Source organism: Littorina saxatilis, linkage group LG10 (assembly GCF_037325665.1).
Source record: "Littorina saxatilis isolate snail1 linkage group LG10, US_GU_Lsax_2.0, whole genome shotgun sequence".
Taxonomy (NCBI): Eukaryota; Metazoa; Mollusca; class Gastropoda; order Littorinimorpha; family Littorinidae; genus Littorina; species Littorina saxatilis.
In genome coordinates this window covers 32,298,951-32,307,661 of record NC_090254.1, presented here as the reverse complement: position 1 = coordinate 32,307,661, position 8,711 = coordinate 32,298,951, and positions in this window count along the sequence as shown.

The window sequence follows — 8,711 nt, the reverse complement described above, 5'->3', positions numbered from 1 at the left end:
ATACGCATGCGTAACGAATAGTCATTACCCGTATGTACGCGATAGCCTTCGTACCAGAAAAGTTTTGCTCTGCAACATCTGAATCATCCGACGGATTGTTTAAATAAATATTGTATAGTGTGTTTTTAAGGGAAATATAAGTATTTTCTCACACTGGTGCGTACTATTTAACTTCCATAACACCGAATTGCTGTCATGGAATTATACACAAACTTCAACTTGGTAAGCACTCGTTTATGTGTTGAATTGTTGGTGTGTGTCCAAGTCGAGGGAAGCTCTTTTCCTGTGGACTAGCCTGGCCACATCTTAGAGTGTTAGTCGAACTGTGTCCAAGAGAAAGGCCTGTGAGTGACGACTTCTTCTTCTTATTCTTCTGCGTTCGTGGGCTGAAACTCCCACGTACACTCGTGTTTTTTGCACGAGTGGAATTTTACGTGTATGACCGTTTTTTACCCCGCCATTTAGGCAGCCATACGCCGTTTTCGGAGGAAGCATGCTGGGTATGTTCGTGTTTCTATAACCCACCGAACTCTGACATGGATTACAGGATCTTTTTCGTGCGTACTTGGTCTTGTGCTTGCGTGTACACACGGGGGTGTTCGGACACCGAGGAGAGTCTGCACACAAAGTTGACTCTGAGAAATGAATCTCTCGCCGAACGAGGGGACGAACTAACGCTGACAGCGGCCAACTGGATACAAATCCAGCGCGCTACCGACTGAGCTACATCCCCGCCCGAGTGACGACTTCAACTCTTGATGTTGCTATCAGGAGATTGCACCGGCGAGCTGTGAACAGTATATCCATTATCATTGTCAGCAAACAAAAGCTTACTTCCTGTATGATCATCTAATGGTTTGTGGACCCGGCGTGCCCTCAAGTTCTAATACTGATAATGGTGTCGACGTGCATTCGGCATGAATTTTCCCCTCCCCGTTGCACTAGTTACCTAAATGATGCTCAGCAACAAAATTACACTTAACAAATTAAAATTACCAAACACACTCACACACAAAAAGCGTAGTATTGGACATTACGTACTTCTTTTTTTACATTTAGTCAAGTTTTGACTAAATGTTTTCATTTTGTAAAAGTTGAGGCGGCACTGTCACACCCTCATTTTTTAATCAAATTGATCAAAATTTTGGCCAAGCAATTTTCGACAAAGGCCAAACTTTGGGATTGCATTTCAGATTGGAGGCTTAACAATTAATTAATGACTTTGGTCATTACAAATCTGAAAATTGTAATTAAAATTATTTTTTTATAAAACGATCCAAAATTACGTTTATTGTATTCTTCATCATTTTCTGATTCCAAAAACATATAAATATGTTATATTCGGATAAAAAACAAGCTCTGAAAATTAAACATATAAAAATTATGATTAAAATTAAATTTCCGAAATCGATTTAAAAACAATTTCATCTTATTCCTTGTCCGTTCCTGATTCCAAAAACATATAGATATGATATGTTTGGATTAAAAACACATTCAGAGAGTTAAAAAGAATAGAGATATAGAAAAGCGTGCTATCCTCCTCAGCGCAACCGCTACCGCGCTTTTCTGGATTGTTAATGTCACTGCCTTTGCCACGAGCGGTGGACAGACGATGCTACGAGTGTGCGGTCTTGCAGAAAAAATGCAATGCGTTCAGTTTCATTCTGTGAGTTCGACTGAGCTTGACTAAATGCTGTATTTTCGCCTTACGCGACTTGTTTTCTTTTTCTTTCAGGTTCAGATTCAGATCTCCAGCAGCCCTGCCTACCTACATTTGTGAGATGCGACCCTCTCTGTGTTGAAGACTCTCTTTGGAAACGATTTGTTTTGATTCGCTGTATTGCATTGTCATGTGTGCGTGTGTGCGTGCCTAAGTGCTCGTGTGTGTGTGGGTGTGTGTGTGTGGGTGTGGGTGTGTGTGTGGGTGTGTGTGTGTACGTGTATGTTTGCGTGCGTGCGTGCGTGCGTGCGTGCGTGTGTGCGTGCGTGCGTGCGTGTGTATATATGTGCGGGCGGGCGGGCGCGCGTGTGTGTGTGTTTGTGTGTGTGTGTGTGTTTGTGTGTGTGTGTTTGTGTGTGTGTGTGTGTTTTTGTGTGTGTGTGTGTGTGTGTGTGTTCGTTTGAATAAAGATAGTTCCTTAGCGTGGTTTTATACAGGGTAGGGCAGTCATTTGACGCAGGAGTAGAAAACTCGATCCAGTATAAATCCGCTGTGGTGCGTGCAGTTTTTAGTTATCCGGACTTCGCAAACGATTTTTTCCCAGTGTTTTCCCTCAGCTGTTTCTTCTATTTATTCTGTCACGTGTTTGATGAGACTCACGATATAAGCCTCTCCTCTCATATTGTCTGCCCCCCCCCCCCCCTCGAACCACCCCTCGACGCTCTCTCTCTCTCTCTCTCTCTCTCTCTCTCTCTCTCTCTCTCTCTCTCTCTCGCATCCCCTACATCAGTTTACGGGTTTAAAATCTCCTTTCCAAAACCTTCGCCTCAAGGCTTTCTCTCGTAAGTCTCCAATCTTTTGTTTTCCTTTCATTTAATTTCACCCTGTCTGTTTCACATTTTTCTTCTACTTCTTCACTCAAGCCCTGTGTTTTATTTTCTTTAAATCTTTGCTAGAACAGCAAAGTCCCTGGAATAAAGTTCGGACCCTGCAGGCAATCGATGGTTCTAGTGGTACAGAAAAGGGCAGACTTGCATACGATCGGTCCAGACACACACGCAGAGCTACACAAAACATGCAGCGAGCAAGCGGAGACAGTATTGAACTCAGTGTGAAAAAAATGAAGATGTGGATTCTGATCAAATTAAGAAAAAAATATAAAAAAAAGAGGTCTGAAGCCCCCAGCTACCTTGGCACTCCCCGGAACAGAAACTAAATCTCAATCAAACAGTTCGACCGGTTTCCCGTCTCCCTCCCACCCCCGATGTCCCCTCCCCCCCCTCTCCCTCTCTTCCCCCTTTCCTCAATCGCTAAATTACAAGTGTAAAAAAATATGTAGTGCAGTGGGGAAAGTTCTAGACGCTTACGGTGACATCCTTATGTTGTCAGAAAATCGAAAAGAAATCGAACAGCCCTTAATTCATTATAATGAAAAAAGCCCACTCCCCAAAACAATTAACAAAAGCAAACACACACACACCAATTAATGGCAACTAAAGTATTTGAGCTGAGAGAAATCTACACACATAAGGTGACAACACTTTGTGTTTGGGAAACCCGCATTACTGAGATGTCACAAATCACAGCTTCTACAAAAACATACACGCTGCTTGGTTTGTGTTTTGAAAACCTGCATCACCTATAAGTCACAAGGGACAGCCCCCTCGAACACTTGCCGTTAGAATAATAATGCAGTGGTGACGTCACTTGAAACGCCGACATTTACACAAACAAATTGGCCTAGTGGTAAGGCGTCCGCCCCGCGATCGGGAGGTCGTGGGTTCGAACCCCGGCCGGGTCATACCTAAGACTTTAAAATTGGCAATCTAGTGGCTGCTCCGCCTGGCGTCTGGCATTATGGGGTTAGTGCTAGGACTGGTTGGTCCGGTGTCAGAATAATGTGACTGGGTGAGACATGAAGCCTGTGCTGCGACTTCTGTCTTGTGTGTGGCGCACGTTATATGTCAAAGCAGCACCGCCCTGATATGGCCCTTCGTGGTCGGCTGGGCGTTAAGCAAACAAACAAACCAACCAACAAAAAAACAAACAAACAAACACAAACAAATGACCACTCAGCACAGGAAGCAGCCAGAATGTTGAATGTTGATTGTTGGTATGTGACCAAAGGGATAGATGGTTTTATTCTATGCAAAAGCCTGGCCAGATCTGAGATATTAAGCACAACTTTGTTGACAGGAAGCACTTATTCTGAAGGTCATCTTGTCAACCACCACAACTTTGTTCACAGGAAGCACTTATTCTGAAGGTCATCTTGTCAACCACCACAACTTTGTTGACAAGAAGCACTTATTCTGAAGGTCATCTTGTCAACCACCACAACTTTGTTCACAGGAAGCACTTATTCTGAAGGTCATCTTGTCAACCACCACAACTTTGTTGACAAGAAGCACTTATTCTGAAGGTCATCTTGTCAACCACCACAGCTTATTTGTTCATCCTCTATTATGGGGTTCCGTTGCTGTCAAATTCGGGTCGCTTCCTCTCGGTGGAGACTCGAGTTGCCCACAGGTGTGTGCGTGTGTTGCCACCTGCGCGTCTGGCAGAGGTCTTTTATGCGCCACATTGCTCATATAATACGAGAGTGGGGAAATAGATACCGTCTCTCAGTCTGAATCAAAAAACAAGAATGATAGGTTATTCGAACGTTGAATCTATAAGAGAGAAAAATAAGGGTGATTCTGAATTTTGTATTCGGTCTCTGACGGTCTGCACATACAGTTGACCCGTGTCCGTCCCGGCCTGGGTTTGAACCCGCGAGCCAAGAATCGCAAGCCAAGCGCTTAGCCAACTGTGCTACCGTGCCCCCTATCTGATCGGAGAAGGCTTTGGCAGCATGTAAGGCCTCCTTCAAATAGAAATCATGCCAACATACATCAGCCTGGCCGATTTCTGTGCGGAGTGGGGAACCTTTTTCCGTAGTTAATGTTGCGGATTGACACTCGTGTCATTTACATAAATCATAAAGAAAAGAACGAATTGTCCGGCTCTGGCACAGAATGTAGTCACACTACTGATTTTTGGCATGCGCCCAAGAAATGGAGGGGGGGGGGGAGCGGGAGGAGGGGGGTCACAATCCCAGTTTGCTCGGACGGCGGAAGTCCCGTTGGTGTCAGCAACATTGCCATTGTTTTTTTTTACGTGCACCTGCATTACCGCCCTTGTCCAGTCATTTGCAAGGGTCGATCACTCCAGCATGGCATGAAGTTGTCTCCCTCCCAAACCGTCTGTTTGGCCGATCGATCTTTGAGGTTAAATCGCGAGCTATCGCGCTCAATTAGCGATACGATTGATTGTGGGATTGGAACATGCTTTAGCCCTGGTCTCTTGTGCCGCCTGGCCAGATTGAAAGACAATCAGACGTGCTTCTTTGGAGGCGTTTTAAATTGGAACGGAGGGTGTGGTGTTTTTTTCCCCTTGTCGCTTGTCTGGCAATAGAAGGGAGTGCGCTTTTCTGTCATTCGTTTGCAACAAAAACACTGCTTTTCTGGCGTTAAATTGGAAAAGAAAGGCTCTCCTCGGTTGTGAAAATTGGAAAAGGGGCCATTTCTAGCAATAAATTCGTGTTGTTGTTAAATGCAAAGGGACATAAGCTTTGAACGAAGTGGGAGACTGCCGAAGAAGGACAGAGTAATAGGAACAGAGAGATAGAGAAAGAGAGAGCGAGAAAAAAAAAGTAAGAGTGAGGGAGGGAGAGAGAGAGAGAGAGAGAGAGAGAGAGAGAGAGAGAGAGAGAGAGAGAGAGAGAGAGAGAGAGAGAGAGAGAGAGAGAGAGAGAGAGAGAGAGATGATGATGATGGAACTTTATTTTTCAAGGTTTAAGGCGACGCCTTTTCTTACAACCGGTCTTTACTTAGAAGAAAAAAAAAAAAGAGAGAGAGAGAGAGAGAGAGAGAGAGAGAGAGAGAGAGAGAGAGAGAGAGAGAATGATGATGATTATTGAACTTTATTTTTTAAGGATTAAGGCTATGGCTTTTCTTACAACCGGTTCTTACTTTTAATACAAATGTCTAATGAATGATAAACAAGTAAAGCAAAGAGAGAGAGAGAGAGAGAGAGAGAGAGAGAGAGAGAGAGAGAGAGAGAGAGAGAGAGAGAGAGAGAGATGATGATGATGATGATGGAACTTTATTTTTCAAGGATAGAGGTTTAAGGCGACGCCTTTTCTTACAACCGGTCCTTACTTATAATACAAATGTCTAATAAATGATAAACAAGTAAAGCAACATGACAAATACACAAATTAAACGAACGACCCAGCAAACAATCGACAAGTAAGCAAACAAGCAAATAAACACAAACAACAAAATGGCAAAGTAATCAACATATAAATCAAAAGCGAAACATGCAACATGTTAATTGAGGTTACACATGTAAAGTGATCGACGGTAAAATTCACACAATACCAACGTTTACACTAATTTCCTTTATTTGGTGTTAAACGTCATTTTCAACCACGAAGGTTATATCGCGACGGGTTTACACTAATGCTTACAATGATTATATGGTGTAAATGATGATGATGATGTTGAAGATGAAGATGATGAAGATGATGATGATGATGATGATGATGATGATGATGATGATGATGATGATGATGATGATGATATGATGATGATGATGATGAGGAGGATGATGATGATGATGAGGATGATTGATGATGATAATGATGATGAGAATGTTGATGATGATGGAAAATCGCAACATAAATTCCACATAATACATGTAATAAAGAACATATTTTTGTAATTCATAAAGCTTTGCCAATTGTTGACAGCTACTTGCACATGTTAAGACTAGTAGCCATCTAGGTAGACATATAATGTTTATTCAGAGCTTGTCTAAAACGCTTTAGTGAGGTTAATGATCTTATTACAGACGGAATGGAGTTCCACACCATAGAGCCAGAGAAGTTTTGAACAGATCAATCCTGGGTATTGGTGGTAGAAAATTGATAGACCCGTACCTTTCGGTGACTCTGTGAAATAGGTCCTGAATATAGTTGGGCACTTCGCCATGATATACTTTGTACATCATTACAGTCTTATTAAACTGTAACTGTTTAACTAGCGGCAGGTAGTTTAGATTCTTTAACTTCAAATCAGCTGATAATTGTGAACCATTTAACATGATTATAGCTGCCCGACGATGTAGAGAGTTTATTTTTTTCATGTGAATATCAGAGACGCCATCCCAAAGAGTTGATGCGTAATTAGTATGGGATAAGATGTGGGCATGATAAAATAGTTTTAGTGTTGCGATATCGACATATTGCTTTAACTTTGATAGCAGAAACAAATTCTTGGATACTTTTTGACAAATATAACGTACATGAGATTGCCATTTTAATTCTTGATCGACTATCACACCCAAAACACGATGTTCCGTTACCTGCTGAACAGGTTGTGATTTCAGAGAAAGATTTAAATTAAGAGGTCGTGATTGGTGTTTTTGTCTTGTAATAATCATGCTTTTTGTCTTCCCTGGGTGCACTATCATAAAATTCTGGTTACACCAATTGTTGACTTCATTCATACTAGACTGTAAAGAAACTTCAATTTCTTGTCCTATAGCTTGTGTGAAGCGTCGAATCATCTGCAAAAAAATCAGTTTTAACTTTTGAATTAGATATATGAAGGGGGAGGTCATTAATGAATACACAAAACAAAATAGGCCCTAAAACTGACCCATGGGGGACTCCACTCTTTAAACATCCTTTGGGAGAAGTTTTACCGTTTATAGAAACATACTGTGTTCTGTTGACAAGATATGATTTAAAGAATGAACACGTTGCGGGATTGTTCACGTACAATGCGAGTTTATGTAAAAGTAATGTGTGATCTACAAGATCAAAAGCTTTCTTAAAATCAAGAAATACAGCCCCTGATATGTCCGAACGATTAATTGCCGATAGCCAGTTATCACATAATGATGAAAGAGCTGTACTACAGGAATGTTTCGGACGAAACCCAGATTGAAAGTTGTGAAATAATTTGCACCTTTCCATGTAGTTCAGAAGATTCTTCTGGATGTGCTTCTCTAAAGGCTTTGATACAATAGGAAGCAATGAAATTGGCCTGAAGTTATTAGGGTCAGGCACATCTTTATTTTTAGGAAGTGGAACGACCTTTGCCGTTTTAAATGCATCAGGAAAAATAGTTTGTTCAATGCAAAGATTATACACATACGTTAGGGATTCCACTATGTACGGTAGGGCTAATTTAAGCAACGACGGGGGAATTTTGTCAGGCCCCATGGATTTATTATTCTGAAGGTTTTCTATAAATGTTCCAACTTCATGTACGACAATAGTTGGGATAGAGAATGAATCTTGTGATTTCAATTTATGAATACAAAATTATTTTAATCTAAACAACAGGGAGTCCCCACCCTCGACTTCTTCATTTACATTTTTAGATTGTTTCAATCGATCAGCCAAACACAGAAAGTGCTCATTGAATTCGTCAGGAGAAATGGCGCTATTTAATCTGCTATTTCTTCTTTGGGATTTACCTAACACTTCATTTATGGCTTGCCAAAGCGTGGCAACATCCTTTTTGTCTTCAACCAATTTATGAACATGATTACTTTTTGCCTGGCGTACTAACTCGGTAACTCTATTGCGTTTTGCTTTAAATTCTGATTTCCTTTGATTTTCCTTCAAAACATCACGTAGTGCCATAGCTTCTACAATCTCAGGAGTAAGCCATGGTGATAATGTAGGGGATTTTACTCGGTGTTGCCTCAGAGGGGCATGCTTACCAATAATCGGGTAGAGTATACTTGAGAAACAATTAAGCGCCTCCTCAGCCTCAGTACAATTAAACACATCATGGAACGGAGCTGAAGATAAGTCTATGAAAAACTTAGACTCGTGACATTTTTTAAAGCTCCGATATTCGATGGTTGTGTGTCCTTTTTTATGACATTTTGGGATTATATAGTTCCATGAGCAGCAAGTCACGTAATGATCACTAATGCCAGACATTACCACATTAACATTCGAAACCATTGTTTTTCTATCCGTGTATAT